We start from the raw sequence: 21,801 nt of genomic DNA, 5'->3' as shown, positions 1-21,801 counted from the left end.
TAACTCTGAATGTATTTATTTAACTTTGGCTGTATACTGTAGCGTAACTTATCATCATACCATCTGATCTCGTTTCGACAAGCAAATAATAACTGTTCATTCCACTGAGCTATATTTTACATTGACATATATTTTAGTGGCTCTTTCTGTCACCAGTGCTATTTGTTTCAGCAGTTAAAATGACAGGGCCAGGATAAAATAAAAATGAACCAGCATTCTATTGTTTTTATGAGTGACATTATTTGGTTTTGGTGATTCATTTTTTCCACATCACAATCACACTGGTATTATCAGACCATTGGCAAAATTAAACAAATGAGCAAACAAAGAGATGAACCATCCAATATGATGCTATTGTTATGAATAATATTATCCCTAGAATTTAAAGCCAAATTTCCCACATAAAATGAATTTCAATTTGCCAAAGATTTCTTTAAGATATTGGTCACTGAAGGACTTTAATTATCTATTTGACAATCTCGTTTGTATGGGGTTTTTTTATGGTTTGATTACATCGAAGAGTTTATTTTCAGTTATTGACAAGTAGAATATTTTATAATCCTTGAACCTACTTCTGGTACTGTAAAAAAATTGCTCTCCAGATCAGTAAATGCATATGCTGCTGAAGTGGCAATAATGTACATTTGTATTGTGTCTGCCAGCTCCTTTTCCAGCTACCCATTCAGATTATTATTGCCAAGAGCAGGAATGACCTGAAAAGGGGGTGTGAAAGGCCTGTTAGATCAGGAAGTGTTTGGACATAAACAGGCAGACTAAATCCTCTGATTCTTAGACGAGCCTCCTCATCTATCCTGTCTCATGAATCTGATCTGACAATACAAGATATACTAGACATTACTAACTGCAGTGGATAGCACAAAGGGCTGGATTCTATGAGCACTGCAGAAAAATCAGAATTCAAGGTACTCTTCCTCCTTGGAAAACAAGACAGAATCCTTAGATGTTCTGGAATTGAGAATGGACAACATGGAAACTCAGTTCCATGAGACTGATGTAAGAAATGATGTTTCAAAGTTTGGCAGTGATAAAAAATTCTAATAAAACAGGCCATTGTAAGTGACTGTCCATTTAACCTTATCATAATGACTGAAAAGAAAACAAAATCCCTAAGTAATTAGAATGAAAGATAAAAAAATTACCTGAAACACATGAATCATTGTTACCAGGATTAGGGTGACCAGATGTCCCAATTTTATAGGGACAGTCCCGATGTGGGGGGCTTTTCCTTATATAGGCACCTATTACCCCCATCTCTTGTCCTGATTTTTTACATTTGCTATCTGGTCACCCTAACCAGGATCCAATGAGAGGAAATTGGGGACAACTAATGATGGCTGTATAGCCAAAGTAGTTCTCTTAGACAGGATATGCCAGAGACAGATCCTGGAAAACTGAGGGGGGGGGGAGGACTTTATTGTGAACAGAAACAATAGCCTAAACCTTGCTACACAGAAAAGGAGGAGAGGGGAATTGCCATTTTCAAACAAGCTTTCTTGGAGGAAAACATCCACTGGCCTCCTTTATGCAGTAAAACATACTTTTACTGAGCTTAAATATTTATCATTAGATTTGTCTCTGACTTTTTGCACGATTCTGGGTATAGTTGCCGAAAACAAGGCTTAACACACTCCCCAAGGATTCCCCAGGCATGGGTAATCGCCAAGCATGCAACCGCTCTCTCTCAGTCCCTAGCAATAGATGGCACAGCCTGGGTGCCACTGCTGCTGCCTGATCCCTGGCTGTTAGAGTAATCCATTGGGTGTATGGGCAGCTGTGCATCAGGTAAAGCGACTGGCCAGACTAAAGCCACCTTTGCCCTCGTCTTCTCCAGTCCTGTGCTGGCTGCAGCTGGGCTGAATCAGAGAACTGGGAACACAATTTTTGTGATCTGACTGTTGGAAAAGATGAAAAATGCATCTGCTCTGAAGTCCTTAGGCACATATTTTCAAGTGAACTTCTCTGCTGATTTGCCCTTTCCAAATGGATGAGCATCTATGGCAAATAAATAATGAAATGATGGAGTTGTCAGAGAATTTTATGGATTTTGCATGGAGGAGGAATGAGAAATTGGAGGATTTGACAGTGGGGACATTTATGCAAATGAAGTAATGAATAAGAAGCAGGAAAACATACCAAGAAGGATGGGAATTACATTTGGAAATTGATTATGAACATAGGCTACAAACAAAGGACCATAGTGTGCCTAGCCCTGAGTAAGAAGGCTCTTCCTTTCCACCCCAACTCTTTTACACAGTTACAGCCCATGAATTCAGAGGGCACAAGGATTAAAACAAGGCTAGTGCCCAGAGTGGTACTATCCAAAGTAAATGAGACCGGGAGGGGCCATCATCATCATTGTTGCAAATCCCAGAGGGATGTAGCTTCCTTGCCGATTGAGCACCACCTAGATCAATCTCTAGCTAGGTACTTAAGAAGCTTTGTCTGGATGTTCTATCTGTGTCTATGGTCTTATCATGCCACAGAAGCTTTTTGCATCCACATGATCACCAACCATGTAGCAAGGACTGGAAAGGGTGGGTAGGGAGAAATCCTGCTCCTTCATCAGCCTGTGGGTGTCACCCTGTCCTTAGAGGTGTTTGTGCACAAACACTGCATTCTGTAATAGAGTATTGTTGTGGCCATGCACAACCCCAGTGCCTCAGAAAACATTGTACCTCAACCAGGCAGACTGCCTCTAAGGGTAGCCCCTACCCCATACAATGTATGTGTGACTCCTCATGCAAGACAAATCCATTTAAAGTAGGCAATAAGATAAAGTCAAAATGAAGAATGTGAGCAGCTTCAAATGTACACTGTGTACCGCAGAAGTTGTGCTGGGAACTGTGGGATTAGCACCCAGAGGGCAATGCTACAGGAACAGTATAGCAGAGCATTAATGGGCAACAGTCCTTTACCCAGATCAGCATGGCAAAAGTGGATATCCAGCACTTTTGTGATTAAACTGATACCACCAGCTTAATTAGCAACAGTTCAATTTTCTAAGCAAGACCGGCTCTAGGCACCAGCAAAGCAAGCATGTGCTTGGGGCGGCACATTTCCAGGGGCGGCATTCCAGCCATCCTTTTTTTTTTTTTCCTTTTTTTTGCTTGGGCAGCAATTGTGCTTTCAGACCTTGGGGTGGCAAAAAACCCAGAGCCGGCCCTGAGCCTAAGGGGACAGAGTAGCATAGTTCTGGACTAAAATAGCTCCAGTTAACACAAGAAGTTGCAATTACCATTGGAAACACAGGAGGTAAGTTTGTCCTTTAGAAACACTTTTCTCTGAGACTAGTTACCCAGAACTCTGATTTTAATGTTGACTCTACTCTAAATCATTGAATTTCAAAATGTTTAGTATCTAAATAACAGCGTATATTTTTAAATTGACTACAGAGGTGTTACCTAACACAATTGATGCAGCACTGATTAGTATAAATTGTGTCCATCGTAAGAGAACAGCCAGTTTCCAATGAGATCTTATGACAGATTGAAATAACAGGTTCTCCATCCTGAGAACTCTCATTATTTTGCTGACTCATATGATGGCATTATAGCTTGTCACTCCTATAGTAGTATGGTATTATACACATGCAAATTCATTCATCAGAACTGATACTGATGAGAGTAAACAGTTATATTAAATTGCCCATCTTTTTGTTCTTCCCCCCCTTCTTCTAATTCATTGAAGATGGTTGTGAAAGAAAACAAAAATCAGTAGATAAGAGGAATTTGATTATGAGGAGTATCAGTTGAGGGACATCAATCCACATAAAGTTTGTACGTGATTTACAATGATATCCAAGTTAATAATTGCTTGAAACTTTATTTTCAGGAGCTAAATCTGCAAAGAATGCATGTAAAGCAAGCAATTATGTGCTATTAAGCATACAATTCTACATGGATATAAAGTTATTTTCATGTGTTCAATAAGTGAGGACCCTCTTTTCTACACACTGCAACTCCCTGTGCTGAGTCCAGTCCTTTCTATCAAATTGCAGATGTTTCCCCTGTGGGTTGGAATAACTACTCTGTGTGAAGAGAGGACTGGTTCCCTCTAGAGGATTCAGGGGGACCTTTGGCCACCGCTGTTACCTGGGGTTCTTTCAACCCAAAGCTCTTTGTAACTTTTACTCTGTGCAAGGTGGTGTCAGGAAATAAATCAGGGGAGACACAGTTTGATGGCTGGCACAAACAGGACAACACAAGAATGTTTTCACTTAAAGCTACACTTTACTTAGTCTCAAGCACTTACACATGTCTGCAACAGGTTAGTAAAACACCCCCCAACCCTCGATAATTACCAAAGCTTTGTGGCTCTCGAGTGGGACAGTGGTAGCCCATCTGCCAGTGGAGAACACAAGATGCATCCAGAGGGAGAGTCCAGTCCTGAAGAGTCCCACTACCTCAAACTTTTCCCTCTTATTTATTCATTAGTAATAGAATGACATGTCCCTTAAAGAAAACTTGTTAAGCAAGCAGTTCCAATGAGCAAGCAACAGGCTCCTTCTGATTATTGATTAACCAGGTGCGGATTTTTCCAGAGTTTGCAGCCTTGAGGCCCAATAGACATTCCTGGGGCACAGCCTGCTCTTCTAAAATGCATGTATCAGCAACTTCGACACAATTCTTATCAAGAAGGATGCGGGGTCAAGCTGCCCTTTCTGTGGTACTCAAAACCCCGTCCCCTCCTGCCTTGATCAAACTGAGTTTGCTGCATGGCCACTTTATGGCCTGCTGACTTGGCTGCTTTTAGCAATAAGCCATAGTGGTTTCAGGCACTTTACTGGTTTGCCAAAATCTCCCCGTACAACTGCCAGGTCTTTTACTTTTTGGGTTAGTCTAGTGAGGGAATCCTTGTCCCCATCACAGGGTGTTGCAGAAGGGAAGGGAAAGAGAAATGGAGTGCAATCTTTGGGTTGGACTGACCCTTCCATGTTTCCCTGGTTTCATTTTCATGTATAGAGTAACAGCCTTTAATAATAATAATCTTGTATAAATGATAAGTATTCTTCATATTGTTTAACTGTTTCAGAACAGCATATGTGAGAGAACAGAATGGATATGAATGATGCCAGATGTGAATGGATGGCATAGGAAGCTATAGGGTATTCCAGGATCCAGAACTCACCAAGTTGTCTATATTACCCTCAGGGAGGACAAGTAGCAAACAATGCTTAAACACATGATAGTCTGGCCAGTATTTAAGAGACAATCATTTGGTAAAAATTACTTGATGACCATCCCATCTTCCATCTCTCTCTTCTTGGGTAAGATGATTGAAAAGGTGGTTAGGAGCCAACTGCACCAAAATCTAACATTTCCCCAGTCAGGTTTCCTATCTGATATGGTATGGAGACAGCACTAGTTCTGTAGCTGGATAGTTTCTTTAGAGCCAGAGAGAACACTAAAATGTCCATGCTAACATTAGAACGTTTACTGAGTGTTTTATTATTTAACCTTTAATTTTATATATGATGATGAGTATACTTGAAATTGTAAGCTCCATAGAGTAAGGACTGCATTTATTTGGTCTTGTAGTCTTGAGCACATCATTGGTGCTTAACAAATAAATAATGATAATAAGAGGAGTACAAATAAGCTCACAATAATAAGCACAGTCCAGCACCCAAGTTACGTGATATTTAGCCACATTAAAATGTCTTTTATTTTTGATAAATGTTGTTTGGGATGGACTTTCACAGGAACATGTGAGCGTATTCTTGGGGATCATGGTCTTTATCCAGAAATATGACTGTACTTTGGATAATGCTATTTACAGTGATGGACACGATTGGTGAGAGGGGACAGGTTGTCATGGAACTGGGTAAAGGTGGGTGCCCTTGAATGTGTGAGTAACAGAGAATTTTGTGCTGGTAACGAATTCAGTGGATTCACTGCAGGCAGCCTAAGGGCTTTTGAACTGAACTGATAAAGTCTAACACATTAAACAATAGCAAAGTACCTGTGCCTTCTGTCGGAAAGTGTCCCTACCTATCTGGCAGAATGACAACCCCAGAGCAACAAGAGAGAAAGGGAACAAAAAAAGGGCTCAGGAGGGGTGGGGGCTAGTTGAGGAGCCCCCCCCTCCTTGCTAAATGGTTAGTGGGACAAAGCCTGTGCCCATGGGAAGGGGCAGTTCAGGGAGGAAAGCAGGATCAGGCCCAGACAAGCAGGCAGGCTACAGATAAAGAGAGTGAGAAGTTAACTCTGCAGAGGCTGAAGGGAATTAAGCAGTTGAACCCTGTACAAACATTAACAGAAAAAGTGTTATAGAAAAAGAATTCTTGGTTGTAAATAAGCCAGGCAAAAAGACAATCTGCTTTGAATCATTTGACTGAACAATTTAGTCAAATTTGCCAAAAGAACATAAAGTGGTTTCTATTGGAACTTACCTGACCCCAGTTATATACCAATGTAATCTATGTACAGCTATGTAAAAATTAAAGCAGTGTAAGGGATGTGAGGCAGAAGAGTATTCTTGTATCTGTGTGTGTGTGTATGTGTGTGTGTGTGTGTATAGATATATTGTGTAAATGTGTGGAGTGTTTGGGACCAAGGCTGGCACTCCTGGCTTGTGAAACTCTATTTTGTGGTTTCAGAGTAGCAGCCGCGTTAGTCTGTATTCACAAAAAGAAAAGGAGTACTTGTGGCACCTTAGAGATTAATAAAATTTATTTGAGCATAAGTTTTCGTGGGCTAAAGCCCACTTCGATAAATTTTTGGTTTGGTTTGGTTTTAAATAACACCACTAAAAAGTCATCTGAAACTTTAATTCAAAGTTGCAAGACTGAGAAACACTTTTTTGCCACAGAAAAGTGACTAGTGTTGTTTCGCTTTGGTATTTAGCATTTAACCCATTTAACAAAACATGCTTCTTAACTAAAATCCTATTAGGGTTCTAAAGGGAGCCACAGTAGGTTGTGTTTTCTTTTTCAGATCACTGTGTGTTTTGGAAGCAGAAGTTGAAAGTGAAAAGAAATCAAAACTCAGATGGAAGTTGATTGTGTCCCCTTTTAAGAGAGGGTCTCTGACCTGCTGATGGCTTTGGATCCAAAAGCAAGCCAGAAAGCGTTTTTGAAAATGCAAATTACCTTACTGATAGAGGAAGGTGGAAAAAGAAGTCAAACCTAAAAATAAGAGAGGAACAGGTTAACCCTAAGTAGGAAAAATACTCTTTTTGTGTGTGTATGCAGTGCTGAAATCTGAAGTTTTTAATAGATTTGATGTTAATGTTAAACATTGGAATAAATTTAATGTTAATAAGTACCCCTGTAACAATGGATAGTGTGTATGATTTTTAAAAAAAAAACCTTTAAGGTCATATGGTAATGATACTTCTCAGCTATTACCTGTGAATACACATAAAGCTTAGCACAGGAGAAAGAATATTACAAACTTGGTCTGCTGTATAAGAAGAAAAACTGAGGTACACCAGCTCATGAATTTAATAACTGAACAGTGGAATAATTTCCCCTAAACCCTTAAAAGGTAGGAGCCATTGAAACCTGGCCTGCCTATAGAACAAAAACACAGGAAAGCATGGTGGTAATTCCTGTGTTTTGCCTGCAATACGGTCTTGGGATGCATCAGGCGAGATGTTTCCAGTAGAGATAAGGAGATGTTAGTACCGTTATACAAGGCACTGGTGAGACCTCATCTGGAATATTGTGTGCAGTTCTGGTCTCCCATGTTTAAGAAAGATGAATTCAAACTGGAACAGGTATAGAGAAGGGCTACTAGGATGATCCAAGGAATGGGAAACCTGTCTTATGAAAGGAGACTCAAAGAACTTGGCTTGTTTAGCCTAACCAAAAGAAAGCTGAGGGGAGATATGATTGCTCTCTATAAATATATCAGAGGGATAAATACCAGGGCGGGAGAGGAATTATTTAAGCTCAGTACCAATGTGGACACAAGAACAAATGCATATAAACTGGCCATTAAGAAGTTTAGACTTGAAATTAGACAAAGGTTTCTAACCATCAGAGGAGTAAAGTTCTGGAACCACATTCCAAGGGGAGCAGTGGGGGCAAAAGACATATCTGGCTTCAAGACTAAGTTTTATAAGTTTATGGAGGGGATGGTATGATGGGATAGCCTAATTTTGGCAATTAATTGATCTTTGACTATTAGCGGTAAATATGTCCAATGGACTGTGATGGGATGTTAGATGGGATCAGGAAGGAATTTTCCTCCAGGGCAGATTGGCAGAGGCCCTGGGGTTTTTTTTGCCTTCCTCTGCAGCGTGGGACACGGGACACTTGCTGGAGGATTCTCTGCACCTTGAAGTCTTTAAACCATGATTTGAGAACTTCAATAACTCAGACATAGGTTGGGGTTTGTTACAGGAGTGGGTGGGTGTGATTCTGTGGCCTGTGTTGTGCAAGGGTCAGATTAGATGATCATAATGGTCCCTTCTGACCTTAAAGTCTATGATTCTATGATTCAATCAGCAAGGATATTTGTGAAAGGAAATACTGCATTAGGTAGAAAAGGATTAACAAGCATTTTAACTGTATTTACAGAAACTCCAGTTTGTTAACAGGGAAACATCCTTAGGTGGTAAAGGCACATTTAAAAGCAAAATATGCATGAGATACAAGGTGTATCTGTTGGTGGGAATAAAAGGATGGACATAAAAAATTTTTAAAGCACAAAGTAAAATTACCACGGGGAAAAAAGGGTATGTAAAAAATATGGGTTACTAAAAGAATAAGACTTGCCTATTTTTACTTCTTAGTTAACTTCCAGCGTGCAAGCTAACTTAGTTAACTTCCAGCATGGAAGCCCAGCTGAATGCACCTGGGTGTTGTATGACATTGGATATAAGGAAAGAAAGGCCCAGTGACGGTATAGCAGCCCTAATACTATCTCAATGTGAACTATTGAAGGCTATTGGATTTTGCCTGGCAGCCAGGAGGGGTGGGTAACCTAAAGAAAAGGCTCCTAAGAAATGTATTGAATTGCTTTGGGTGGAACTGGATTAGAAGTTGGAGAGCTGGATGCTACTAACATGGAGGTATTGACAGACAAATTAAGTTATGCTATAAATGTTTCTGTCATATTATAGCAATCAGGGAATGTGATTTTGAATTTCATGTACCCAAATTTAAATATAGTCAGTTAAAAGTGTCTTATACTTTTATTCTATTGTAAAACCTGTGCCCCTGGAATGGATTTAACAGCTTTACAAACATTGCTAATACACCCTGATTTACAGAATCAGGAAAGGGCACAGAGTCATGGTTACCGTGCATCATAATGCCAATGAAATTAAATTGGTATTTGCAAGAATTGGCCAGAACCTGTCACACCACTGGTGGGAAGTGTTATTGGGATGGTTCCACACTGGCACAGGTGTCCTGAATTTGGCCCTACACCCCATCATAGTAATGTTGGGGTGCCAAATAGTAGTGGTTTTTGTTACCAGCCTAATGACATGCTGGATATGATGCAAAATCTGGCAATTGCAAGTCCCCCGACAGATGAGTCAGTGGTTACTGCCACCAGCACTTGTACCCCCGTGTAAGGAACATATCCAACTTGTTGCCCCTCCCTCAACTGGGAAAGGAGGATAAGGTGATCGCTTGTCAATTGCTATGCTGGTATGATAAGTATGGGATGCCAACAAGAAGATAATTTGCTCGGTCTTGGCTGAGAACCTTGAGCTTTCATTGGATCTCAACTCAGGCGCATCCAGAAAAGGTGCGACAGCGATCATGTAAAGGCCCCCTTGTGTGAAAGGTGATCTTTAAGGAGGGGAAACTGTATGGAGAGACTTTGGCAAACCAGTGAAGTGCCTGAAACCACTATGGATTATTGCTAAAAGCAGCCAAGTCAGCAGGCTGTAAATTAGCCAAGTTGGAAGGCTTAGCTAACCTGTTGTGGATATGTGTATAAATGCTTGAGACTAAGTAAAGTTTAGCTTTAAGTGAAAGCACTCTTGTGTTGTCCTGTTTGTTCCAGCTATCTGTCGATCGGACGGCTGTGTCTCCCCTGATTTTTTTCCTGACACCACTTCGCACAGAGTAAAAGTTACCAAGAGCTTTGGGTTGAAAGAACCCCGGGTAACAACCAACACCACCCAGCACCCACATGCAATTTATGGTAGGTTTTCATGAGCGACAGAGCAGAAGGACAAAGTTATTTTACAACCATAATTTCTTTTACTGTGTGTTTAAATATATGTCAAGAGTGTTGAGAGCTCTGGGTAGGCATTCTTTTGTGAAGAATGTTAAATATAAATAAATAAATAGCCAAAATACAGAGGGCAAAAAGTTAAATTACAAAAAAGCTCCCAGCACCTTAGTAGTATTCACAGATATTCCAAAATCTTTCACTTGAACCATGGTTTTTACTTCAGAAGGACAGGATTTGGAAGTAAATCTGTAATTACTTAGATAGAACTTGTCGCCCAGGCCAGTGAGCTCTCATTCATAGGTAATTAGTTTAATTACAGTACTTGAGTTAAATTCTCTGGATATCATTGGGTTAATTGCCCCCTCAATATAAATTACTTTTAAATAGACAAACTCTGTTGGCTCTAATTTGTATGTTGTCCGCTTTATTTTTTTAATTCATTTCACCCAGTGTTTATAAATATTCATGTATTTTTTTTCTTCAAGTTGTTTGGAAGCTGCTCCCCCAACCTCTCCCCCCTCTCCCTCCCTCCAGTACTATTTCCTTAAACTGGAGAATAAGCATGCAGTGCAATATAGCATTTCACCATGGAAGCTCCATGTCCATGAGTGAAGTCTTTGTCAGTTACTGAATTAACTTTTAATTGCTTTCCTATTCCAGTTTCAAGTACTGTTTAAATAATTTATTACAAATGGGGGCTTTTCATTAGAGAAGAGGCAAACTGAGTAAAAATATTTCATTACACCTAATGAATCAAATACTTCCCACTCCACCAAGGATAGAGATTACCCTACATACAGAAGAACCACTAGCAGAACAGTAGAGTGGCAGTGCAGCTGCTAGGCACCAAGCTATCAGATTGAACATAGAATCACATAAATGTAGAGCTGGCAGGGACCTTGAGAGCTCCCATCTCCAGGGAGCCGAGGCCCCCATCTCCAGGGAGGACCACCTAAACCTAGACCATCCCTGACAGGTGTTTGTCCAACCTATTCTTTAAAACCTCCATATATGGCGATTCTACAACCTGGCTTGGATGCCTATGCCAAAGCTTATCTACCCTTATAGTTAGAAAGATTTTTCCTAATATCTAACCTAAATCTCCGTTACTGCAGATTAAGTCCATTACTTCTTGTTCTACCTTCAGTGGCCATGGAGAACAATTGATCACCGTCCTTTTTATAAACAGCCCTTATCATACTTGTAGAATATTATCATAGAATTATAGAATATCAGGGTTGGAAGGGGCCTCAGGAGATCATCTAGTCCAATCCCCTGCTCAAAGCAGGACCAATCCCCAATTTTTACCCCAGATCCCTAAACGGCCCCCTCAAGGATTGAACTCACAACCCTGAGTTTAGCAGGCCAATACTCAAACCACTAATCTCAGGTCCCCTCTCTCAAGGCTAACCATGCTCACTTTTTTTAATCTTTCCTTGTCAAGCAGAAAGGACTGGTGGAAAGCCCATGGAACTCTTTGCCGGGGATGTTGTGAAGGCCAAAATTATAACTGGTTCAAAAAAGATTTAGATAAGTTCATGAAGGATAGGTCCATCAGTGAATATTAGCCAAGATGGTCAGGGATGCAACGCCATGCTCTGGGTGTCCCTAAGCCTCTGACTGCCAAATGCAAGGACTGACCAACAGGTGATTGATCACCTGATAATTGCCCTGTTCTGTTCACTGCCTTTGAAGCACCTGGAATTGGCCACTGTCAGAAGACAGAATGCTGTGCTAGATTGACCATTGGTCTGACCCAGTATAGCCATTCTTATGGTTGCTTATGATTACCATTGACTTCAGTGGACACAAAATTCCACATAATATTTTACTGTGTGGGAGGATGAAGTTCAGAAGAAAAATGTAGATTTTTGCCTATTAATTCTGAGATAGTAAGGTATTATCATTATTATTTATTATCTGTATTACCACAGTGTTTAGGAGCCCTAGTCATGGACCAGGGCTATATTATGCTAGGTACTGTACAAACACAGAACAAAAAGTTCCTGCCCTAAAGAGTTAAAAGTCTAAGTACTAGACAAGAGCTACCAGGTGGATACTAACAGAAAGAGGACTACAAGGAAACAAAGAGACTTTATTGGCCAGCATGATAGGCAGTGGTATGAGCACACCCGAAGACTAACTGTTATGAAGTGTTTTGTAAGGGAAAACATGGGGAAGTTTTGAGGAGGGTTTTGAAGGAGGATGCTGAGTTCATTTTGTAGATGTTTACGGGGAGCTCTTCCCTATCTGGAGGGACAGCATGGGAGAAAATTTAATAAGTTATTGAGGCTGACATCGTAGGCCCAATCGGAGGTGAGAGTCAACATCTCTATAAGCAAATGAGAGATGATAGGGTGGGGATAGTTAATGAAGGGCCTAGAAAATGAAGATAAGCAGCTTATCTATGTGTTAGGGAAGGCTGGCAGTGGAGAGATGCAAAGAGAGGGATGACGTGATCAAAGCAACAGCTAGGAAAATGATCATTGCAGAAGCATTCTGAATGGATGGAGAGCTAGGTTTCCAATGTCAAGGCCAGAGAACAGATAGAAAGGCCATACCTTAGAGATGCCATGCATAAAAAAACAACAAGATATAACAACAGACTGACTGTGATGTTCTAGAGAGAGACCTGAGTCTAAGATGATGCCCAGGTTTAGGGCCTGAGTGACAGGCAAGGATGGTGATGTTGTCCACAATGATCAAGAAAGGATGTAGCAAGGAGTACTTGGGGGAGAGAGGAGAAGAGATTAGGAACTCTGTTTTAGCTATGTTGAGCTTCAGCTGACAACTAAACATCCAAAAGGAGTTGTAAGAAAGACAGGTTGAGACAATTTAGCTTCGACACAAGGAGACCAGTCTGGTTTAGGTGCAGAAGTTCAAGCACTGATGGACTGGAAGTCACAGAAAGTCTGAGTGATAGAGGGTGGAGGTGGACTGATGGGTGGTGCTGGAAGAACCAAGGTGACAGTCAGAGAGGGGGAACTCAACAACAGAGATATCAGAGAGAGAGAGAGAGGGAGAGAGAGAGCAGTGCTAGACACTAGATGTGTCATAGGGATTAAGCCATCTGCACCACTTTAAATATTTTCTGCTAAATTGATTCATGAAGTAGTATAATATTTCCATGTTATTAATGGTGGCATTTTCAAAACTGAATAACAAAGAGGGCAACTGAACTTTCTCTGAAGAATTACACACTCGAGGGCTGGTACTTTAGAAAATTATATTGTTCTAAGGGGACACTCTTCAAAGAATTACATCAGACGTTGAACAGACACTGAAAGATCCCTATTTTATTACTGGTGCAACACAGTGATATTAAAAGTCTTCATCTCCTCCCTCGCATCTGATGTTAGAGCAGGCTCTCATATTTCACAGCTCTGTCAGTATAGATGTGAGACTCATATTGCTGTTTCCAAAAAAGGCTACTTGGTTACTTGTTGGGTTTTTTTTTTAATACTGATAAATTAAACTACTTCTATGGGGCCAAGTCCTGAGGTGGTTCTTCAGGGTTTTTTTCTGTTTTAAGTAAAAACTGATGAAAGACCTCAAGCATGGCCTTTTATGGTTTTCCTGGAACTCTAAGGGTTTCCAGTGTGAGACACAGAATGCATAGATTCTAAGGCCAGAAGGGACCATTGTGATCATCTAGTCTGACCTCCCTGTATAACACAGGCCACAGAACTTCCACAAAATGATTCCTAAATGTAGCTTTTAGGGAAAAAAAAATCCAATCTTGATTTAAAAATTGTGAGTGCTGGAGAATCCACTATGACTCTTGGTAAATTGTTCCAATGGTTAATTACTCTCACTATTAAAAATTGACATCTTATTTCCAGTCTAGTTTCAATATCCAGCCATTGGATCATTGTATGCCTTTTTCTGTTAGACTGAAGATCCCATTATCAAATATTTGTTCCCCATGTAGCTACTTTTAGCCCATAATCAAGTCACCCCTTAACTTTCTCTTTGTTCAGCTAAATAGATTGAACTCCTTGCGTCTATCACAATAAGGCATGAGTACTTTAGTGTTCTATCTTATTTTCTTATTTTTTTCCCCTTAGTGCACATATTTCTTTCTCTGCTATTAAAACCCTTTGTGTCTCCTTCACCATTCCGTTTCTTGTTATTATAGTGGTACTGAGTGGAGATGAGGCAATATTTGATAAAGCTCAAGTCAGTCACATTCAGATAATAAGATATAATAATGTTAGATATCCCTGGCCCAGTGAGCAAGAGTTAGGAATTCATGCTTCACTAGAAGTCTATTCCATGAGAGTCTAGACTTTTTAAAAAGAGGAAATGAAGGGAAAACATACTGGGTCAACCAACAGCTGGCATAAGTGTGGTACAACTCTTTACTAACATGACTTTACTAACACAATGTCCTGCTAGGTTCAATGAATGGTATGTGCTTATCAAGACAGTGTTTCTAAAGGAGCAGCAAAGAAGGCATTTTGTGTGACAGAAGAGGTTCTCAAAGAAGTGTCAGGATGCTCTTTTGAGAGAGAAAGTGATAGTTGCTTTCTAGAGAGTAAAATGCTCTTTATTTTTTGCTTTGCCTATCTGTAACAATTCCATCTCAGTAAGACATTGGCCTGAAAAGAGCTTCATGAAACACATGGCTATGTTTACAGTCATGCATTTTCACTGGTCTTCTGTTGTTTGTTGTCAACCTTGTTTGATAGCACAAGATATATAAATAAAGCAACATGTATCTGATATACAGTGACATATAAGTTCTAAATTGGAGATGAGCCGCTGCATAAACCAGATCCAACTTTCCTCTAGTTTGCCCCACAGTGGGAGGAATTAAAATGCCAGATTCAGACTCTCCTGAATTTTGAGCTTTGAAATCCAGATCTGTGTTAAGCTGTTCCAAATTTCAGACCTCTTGGAACTGATGTGCCAGAGTCTCAGCTGGTGTAAACTAGCATAGTACCATTGGTTTTAATGTCTACCATGGTCAATCTGTTTCCTCCTACCAGCATTAAATTCTTACCTCTATTCAGTTCACTGGTGACTTTTTCCACTGACTTGAACAGGGGCAGGATCCAGCCCTAAGAGCCTAATCAATGTGAGTTTTTAGAGCAGGTCATAAGTTCTGTTTTATTTTTTTTTAAAAGCCTGAAACAGAATCAGAGGGAGAGAGAGAGAAAAAAAAAACCTGAGAAACAGAGAAAGCATAGGTATCTGAACTTGATGACTTAGAGCAGTTTTGGGGACTGTAGATCTTTCTTGGTGATGGCTTTTCCCATCTGTACTTCTGCAGACTAGTGATTTATATTCCAAAATATTTTATTTATCTGCATGGGGTTCCATAAAGACTAGTTTTGATCTTGCTGCGTTTTGTTTTACGATTATTGTTCTTGCTGTTTTACATATAGATAAACACAGAAAGGACTGTTTTGAATTATTTGCAGCAATTATGTTAAATCCCAGTTTTCCATGCATAATGTTATCTGTACTCCTGAGGAACATGATAAATACTTCTAATATTCTTTAATGGGTTACTGTTACAAGAAATTTTGTACTTCCACAATAGAGACAGCATTAAATTAAATTAAATTAAATTACAGTGCACACAATTAAATAGAATAATGAAAAAAATCAGACTTGAAACAACAGCTCTTCGGAGCCCTCTGAAATTCGATTCCTTGATAAACATAATAGGAGAAGCTGGTGAGTAGAATTTAGATAGCTAAGGTAGATATTATTGTGTTAGTAATATCTCCATCGGGGATTAATGTTCTCTTATTCAGGGACATTGATTAGCCTCTAGATTATTTTTCTGATTGATTACTGTTGTACTGTAGTGTCCCTTCTTCATATATCCAACCAGAATCAATATAACTTACAGCTATAACTTCATCTTGGCACAGTTATGGTGCAATCTGCAGTAATTTGTGGTTTCTCAATAACAGTTTTAAAGAAAATGTGCACAGTCTCTTACTTCTGCTTGTAGCCATACATTACTAGAAAAAAAATAACTTCCTTGCATCTTCCCTGAAGAAGAGAAGTATTAATTTTACATACATTGTGACATGAGAATCTTTTCAAGAAATTGGAGCATGAGCTTTAATTTTATTTTAGTTAGAAAAGTGCAGCTTTTGACAGTCATTCTTTTGAATATGACTGTAGCAAAAAAAAGCAATATTTTTTTCACTGATCAGACAATATTTGAAAATATTTTTTTCTTTTCAATTATTTTTACTGGAGATAGGCTTGAATTGAATCCTTAGGTCTGGTATGAACTCAGAAATAGAAGTCAGTAGGAACCCAAGTTCTAGACCTACTCCAGTTGGTGACCTGCCTCATGGCTTTGGAAAAGTGACTTCATTTCCCTGGGCCTTGGATTCCCCATTGTTAAAATGATTATAAGAATACTTACCTAGTACCTTTGAGGGTGTTGTGAGCCTTAGTTAGTTAATACCTACAAAGTGCTTTACAAAAGCTACATATTAATACTATTATTAAATCCAAAAAATTGTGAAGCTCAGGTCAAGTGGAATGTTGTGGCTGGCCCTGTTCTTCATAAATTGCTGATCACCTCAGGGCAGGACACCCCTGACCTTTAACAAAATGTACATCTAGTTCCCAGTGTTGAGACTTGGGCCCATGTTTATTTTTCATCCTACTTTTATCAGGTTTTTTTTCCAAACCTTCTTTTTTTATTGGCATAATATTTTATCCACACATAAGACTAGTTCCTCAGCTGGTGTAAATCCACTGCCTTTATTTACAATTTGGAAATGCATGTGAGCAAGAAGGTCAAAGCTGCATGCCAAAGACATCCTACCATGGGGCAGTGCATTGTCTATTTAATATCTCTGTCTTAGAGCATTCTGTCTTCCTAGAGGAGGGGCTCTCAGGACAAATTATTCGGTGATCTTGGAGTACAGCTACCAACTCTCGCAGTTTGCTGCCTAACACTTTTCCCTAAAATACTTAATTAACTTTAAGCAAATAAGTATGCATATATATACACATTCAAATCATTGTAATTTATTTATTGCTAGCTAGTAAGTCTTTTGTGAAATGTGATGTTAACAAACATACAAGTATCAACATACAACATACAACTTTTCACAGTTGACTTACTCAGCCCTGGCAAGCCTGGAGACAAATTTAGCCATGGATAGGGGTAGGGGTGGAGGGTGAGAGTCCAGGGGAGGCAGCTGGGGCCAGGGAAGCAGCAGGAGGCTGGAATCTGAAGCCCTGCAGCTGGGGATGGAGCCCGAAGCCACATGGCTGGAGCCTGGGGCCTGCCGCCGCATAGCCAGAGCCAGGATCTGGCACCCAAAGCCCCGCGGCCAGAGCCTGTCGCCCAGCCACTCCAGGACTGAAGCCCAAAAGCCTGAGCCCTGCTACCCCTGGGAAGATGGGGAACTCACCGGTTGCCTGCTCCTCCAGCGTTGTGCCCCAGATTTCCCCTCCTGGCAGCCCCAGAAACCAACACCAAGATGGTGCATCCAGGAGCACCAGGGAGGGAGTGCTGCCCCCTCCCCCAAGTCACAGGCCAGGAGGCTGTGGTGGCAAGAAAAGCCCCTGATGGCCCCAGTGGTACATTTGTGCAGCTGATGTCCACGTAATCTCAGTTCCTGGGGGCATAGTTGGTATTGCCTTTAAGTTATTTTTTTCCTGCTCTGGTGCCAATCTACTCACTCCCCTCCTCTTCCCAACACCCCCACCACCCACCAAAAAAACCCTACTAGAAATAATCCTATTTAACTAGTTAAGATTGTTTGGGATTAAGACTCTTAATTTTCCCCCAGCACCTAGACCCTGATCTCACAAAGCACCTAAATGAAACTTAAGCATGTTCTTAACTTTAAACGCATGCCTCACTGAATTTTGGCCTTAATGGGAAGTTACTATGCTTGTTATGAAGTGCAATTGCCATCAGAGTGCCCCTCATGTTGGGATGTATGGTTCTGTCACTCTATTGCCCCCTTGTTCATCCTGATTCCACAATGGTTTGCTGCTTCTGTAGCCTCCAGAGAGAACACGTCTCAGTCCATTCCTTTCCCTTTCCAGAGTTAACAGAAAAGTCCAAAATAAAAAAACACAAAGTATAGTGGCCACCAAGCTGGCCTTAGGCTGCTGTCTGGAACACATAGCTCTTGGCCTCTTTCACTCTAGACACCTGTACTTCCCATCTTGATCTGGGAAGAGGTAGGGAAACTGAGGCCTATCCTCTCCTCCGGGTTCCAGCTCTGGGGCCCTGTTTTAAGCAGCTGAGGATTTTCCTTCAATCCAGAGGTGGGAGAAGCTCACCTTAATAGATTCTCAAGGCCAGAAGAGACCATAGTTATCATCTAGTCTGACATCCTGCATAACACAGGCCATAGAACTTCCCCAAAATAACTCCTAGAGCATATCATTTAGAAAACATCCAATCTTGATTTTAAAATTACTAGCGATAGAGAATACATCACAACTCTTGGTAAATTATTCCACTGGTCAATTACTTTCACTGTTAAAAATGTATGCCTTATTTGTAGTCTGAATTTGTCTAGCTTCAGCTTCCAGCCATTGGATCATGTTCCTCCTTTCTCTACTGGACTGAAGAACCCCTTATCAAATATTTGTTCCCCATGTAGGTACTACAAACTACAATCAAATCATGCCTCCTCCTTCTTTTTGTTAAGCTAAATAGATTGAGTTCCATGAGTCTATTACAATACGCATGGGAGGTGTGTATCCAAAGTAGCGAGAGGCTGTGCCTCCCCAAACAGCCCAGCGTGGCCCTGCTCATGCTCCACTCGGAAGCTCCCTTCCTGATTGCCCTTCACTTTTGGCCCCAGTCCAGGCAGGCTGGCTTCCTCTTCAGAGAAGCATGCTGGGGCTGGGGCTGGGGCCGGGACTAGGTCTAGGTCTAGGGTAGCCACAGTCAGCCTGTGGCCAGGACTTGGGATGGCTGGGGCCCCAGTAGAGGGAGCCCCATGTATTGGGTCCACACCACACAGCGGGGGCAGGGGGACTGCCAGCACTGGGGCTGGCTGTCCTGTGCTTGGGGGGCAGCTGGGGGTGCCACACGACACTGACCTGGTGCTCAGCGGTGAGGCCGGTAGCCTCAGCAGGCGGGGGGGCTGACTTTAGTGGGAGAAGGAGGATGGCAGAGGGGTAGCCTCTCTGAGCCAGCGGGTCACCCGCCCCCCCATGACTAAAAGGCAGGTTCTCTATTCCTTTAATCATTCTTCTGGCTCTTTTCTGAGCCCTCACCAATTTATCCACATCCTTCTTGAATTATGGGCAATGGAACTGGTGCCAAATACATATGTAAAGTAACTTCTCTACTCCTACTGGAGATTCCCTTGTTTGTTTTTCCAAGGGCCTGAGGTTTGAGGATAGGTGTGTGTGCCAAGGCGCCAGTGGCACAGGGGGAGCTCGAGCATTGGCAGGGGTTGAGGAGGGTGGGGGGCAAACATAGATCAGCCCCCATAATATTTCCATTGTGCATGCCTCAGCCTCCTGTGTCCCCCTGGTTCTGCTGTCCCAGCCTCAATCTCTTTGCAAATTCCCTGGGCTGCTTCTATCTTTGCCCTGCTTGTCAGTGTCTTCACCAGCCTGCAGACTCCTGCACCCCTACTGTCATCGGGTACGGTCACCACTTAGGGGCACCTCCTCCTGGCTGCTCTGGGAAATAACTCCACTCATGTCTGACACCCACTTCAGCCACTCATTCACCTGCCTTGTCACCTCTCACTCTCTCTCTCACTGTGACTTGGCCCTCTGGCCAGGTCACTATAATTCTTCCCTTCTTGGATATCAAAGTCCTACTGGATGACCATCTTAGGCAGTCTTTTCCACTATCTGTTCTGTGCCTCTTTCCCAGTGGTTGGCAGGGGAACCCAGGCCCACCCATTATCCCAGGTTCTGACTGAGGGAACCCAAGAACCAACAGACAAGGTCTGCAATGTCCCAGAACTAGATACTGTTGCCCTAGGCTTCTACTACTTCACATCTGTGTGGCTCTTTCTCCACCCTTTTCTGGTTATGCCCTTTATGCCAGGCCAGGAGACCAGAGCTTCTGTTCTTCCCCTGGTTTCCTCCTTTACTGCTCTATAGCTAGAAAATGAGTGTACGACCTCCACACCACAGTCCCTCCTTCCACTGCCAACTTCCTTGCTTTATTGTAGCCCCACCATTTCCTTCTTACCTGGGCTCTATTCCCAATCAGGGGTTGCTTAACCAGCCCAGTTCCAGTATGGTATGGCCTATCAAGTTAATTGGCCCCCTTCTACATCTCATTTACCCTTCTGAGGCTGGTGTAGGGTTAACATTCCATCACAGCCACCTTGAATTTGTTCTTCCTCATGGCTTCTTCTTAGCCAATTACTCAGGTGCTTCCTTGAAACTGCTTCCAGGCTGTCTGGGAGCAGCTGGGGTGGATTTTGAATTGTCCCTTTGTCTCTTGCCTTAGAGCAATCTGTATCTCCCTCTTTCAGACAGAAATTCCCCCAACACTCCTCCTTGAAGCTAGGGTTTACTTTATTAAAGTATATCTGGACTGTTGCTGTCATTAATTTGGTTCTTGGATTATTTATATTGTTTGAATTTGCATTTCACTGTAAGGTTTTTGCTTCTATTCTTTATTCTCATCCCCTTGGTAAGCTCTTTTATATTATAAAAGGAAGTCAGTGCAGTTTCTCACATTTTTGGAAGCTTCCTCTTTCCGTATCACAGCCCTTATATGACCTACAATATGGGCCCATTCTCCAGTGGCTAAAGATCAGGGTCTGTGATAGTAGAACTGCATACCTCTTACTCCAAACTCCATTATCATTGTCCTGAGCCCTCGCCACAAGACAGTGCTGAAAGTGAAGACCAAGTGATATGAGGTGCTTCCGTTCACTCAGACTGGGAACAATTTCCAATTTTGCTTAAGTTTTGTGGTTGTTATCAAGATTTCCAGTATTACTTTTTATCCTCTTAATATCTTGCCCAATTTATTCATGAATGTACTCGCATGCCATCCAGGTGTTTGCCTTTGGCTGTATTTTGACAGCTCAAGTCAGAGTCACTATCTATACAAAGGAGGGAACTTTTTTTATGAGGAAAAAAGGGGGAGAATTAAATAGGAGGAAAAACCATTCATTTGCCATTCATTATGGTAGCTAGATATGAGAAAGTATTTTATAAGGAAATGAGTCACTAAAATGAATGAAAAAAATGATAGGTTGTAAAAAATGATTCTTAATTATAATTTTCAGATAGTTCATCTAAAAATGTAGTAAGTAAATTGCTTAACTGTACTTAATATTTAAGTTCATGTATAAACGAGAACTACAGCACCTAGTGATACTCATTATTATTTTCTGCCCATATTCCTAATTGTTCTAGGTCCCTTTTTATTAGTTCTCTGTTCCTCCAAAGCAGCATGAATTTGAATATCATATTTAAAGAATAATATAGAGGCGTGTTATTTTTAGGCTACTTCACCTGAATGTTGCTAGCAGAATATCAATTCAGGCATATATAATTTAAATACTGTGCTCTCAATAGCTTAGGCTTGACATAGATAACCAGAGATGTTTGATATGTCTTTCTGAACAATGACAGTGCCAAGGAATTTTGAACAATGTGGGGCAACACTAAAAAACAAATTGAGACAGACACCTTTCTGCAGAATATA

At 41.2% G+C, this 21,801-nt stretch overlaps 1 protein-coding gene across 4 annotated transcripts in view; it reads left to right on the top strand.

Moving 5' to 3' along the window:
• Positions 1-21,801, top strand: part of KHDRBS2 (KH RNA binding domain containing, signal transduction associated 2) — a 640,432-nt gene that overhangs the window by 228,076 nt on the left and 390,555 nt on the right. The gene's annotated exons all lie outside the window — the stretch shown is intronic.

Source organism: Dermochelys coriacea, chromosome 3 (genome assembly GCF_009764565.3).
Source record: "Dermochelys coriacea isolate rDerCor1 chromosome 3, rDerCor1.pri.v4, whole genome shotgun sequence".
NCBI lineage: Eukaryota > Metazoa > Chordata > Testudines > Dermochelyidae > Dermochelys > Dermochelys coriacea.
Note: the sequence above shows the minus strand (reverse complement) of the source record. Positions and strands in the feature narration are given on the sequence as shown.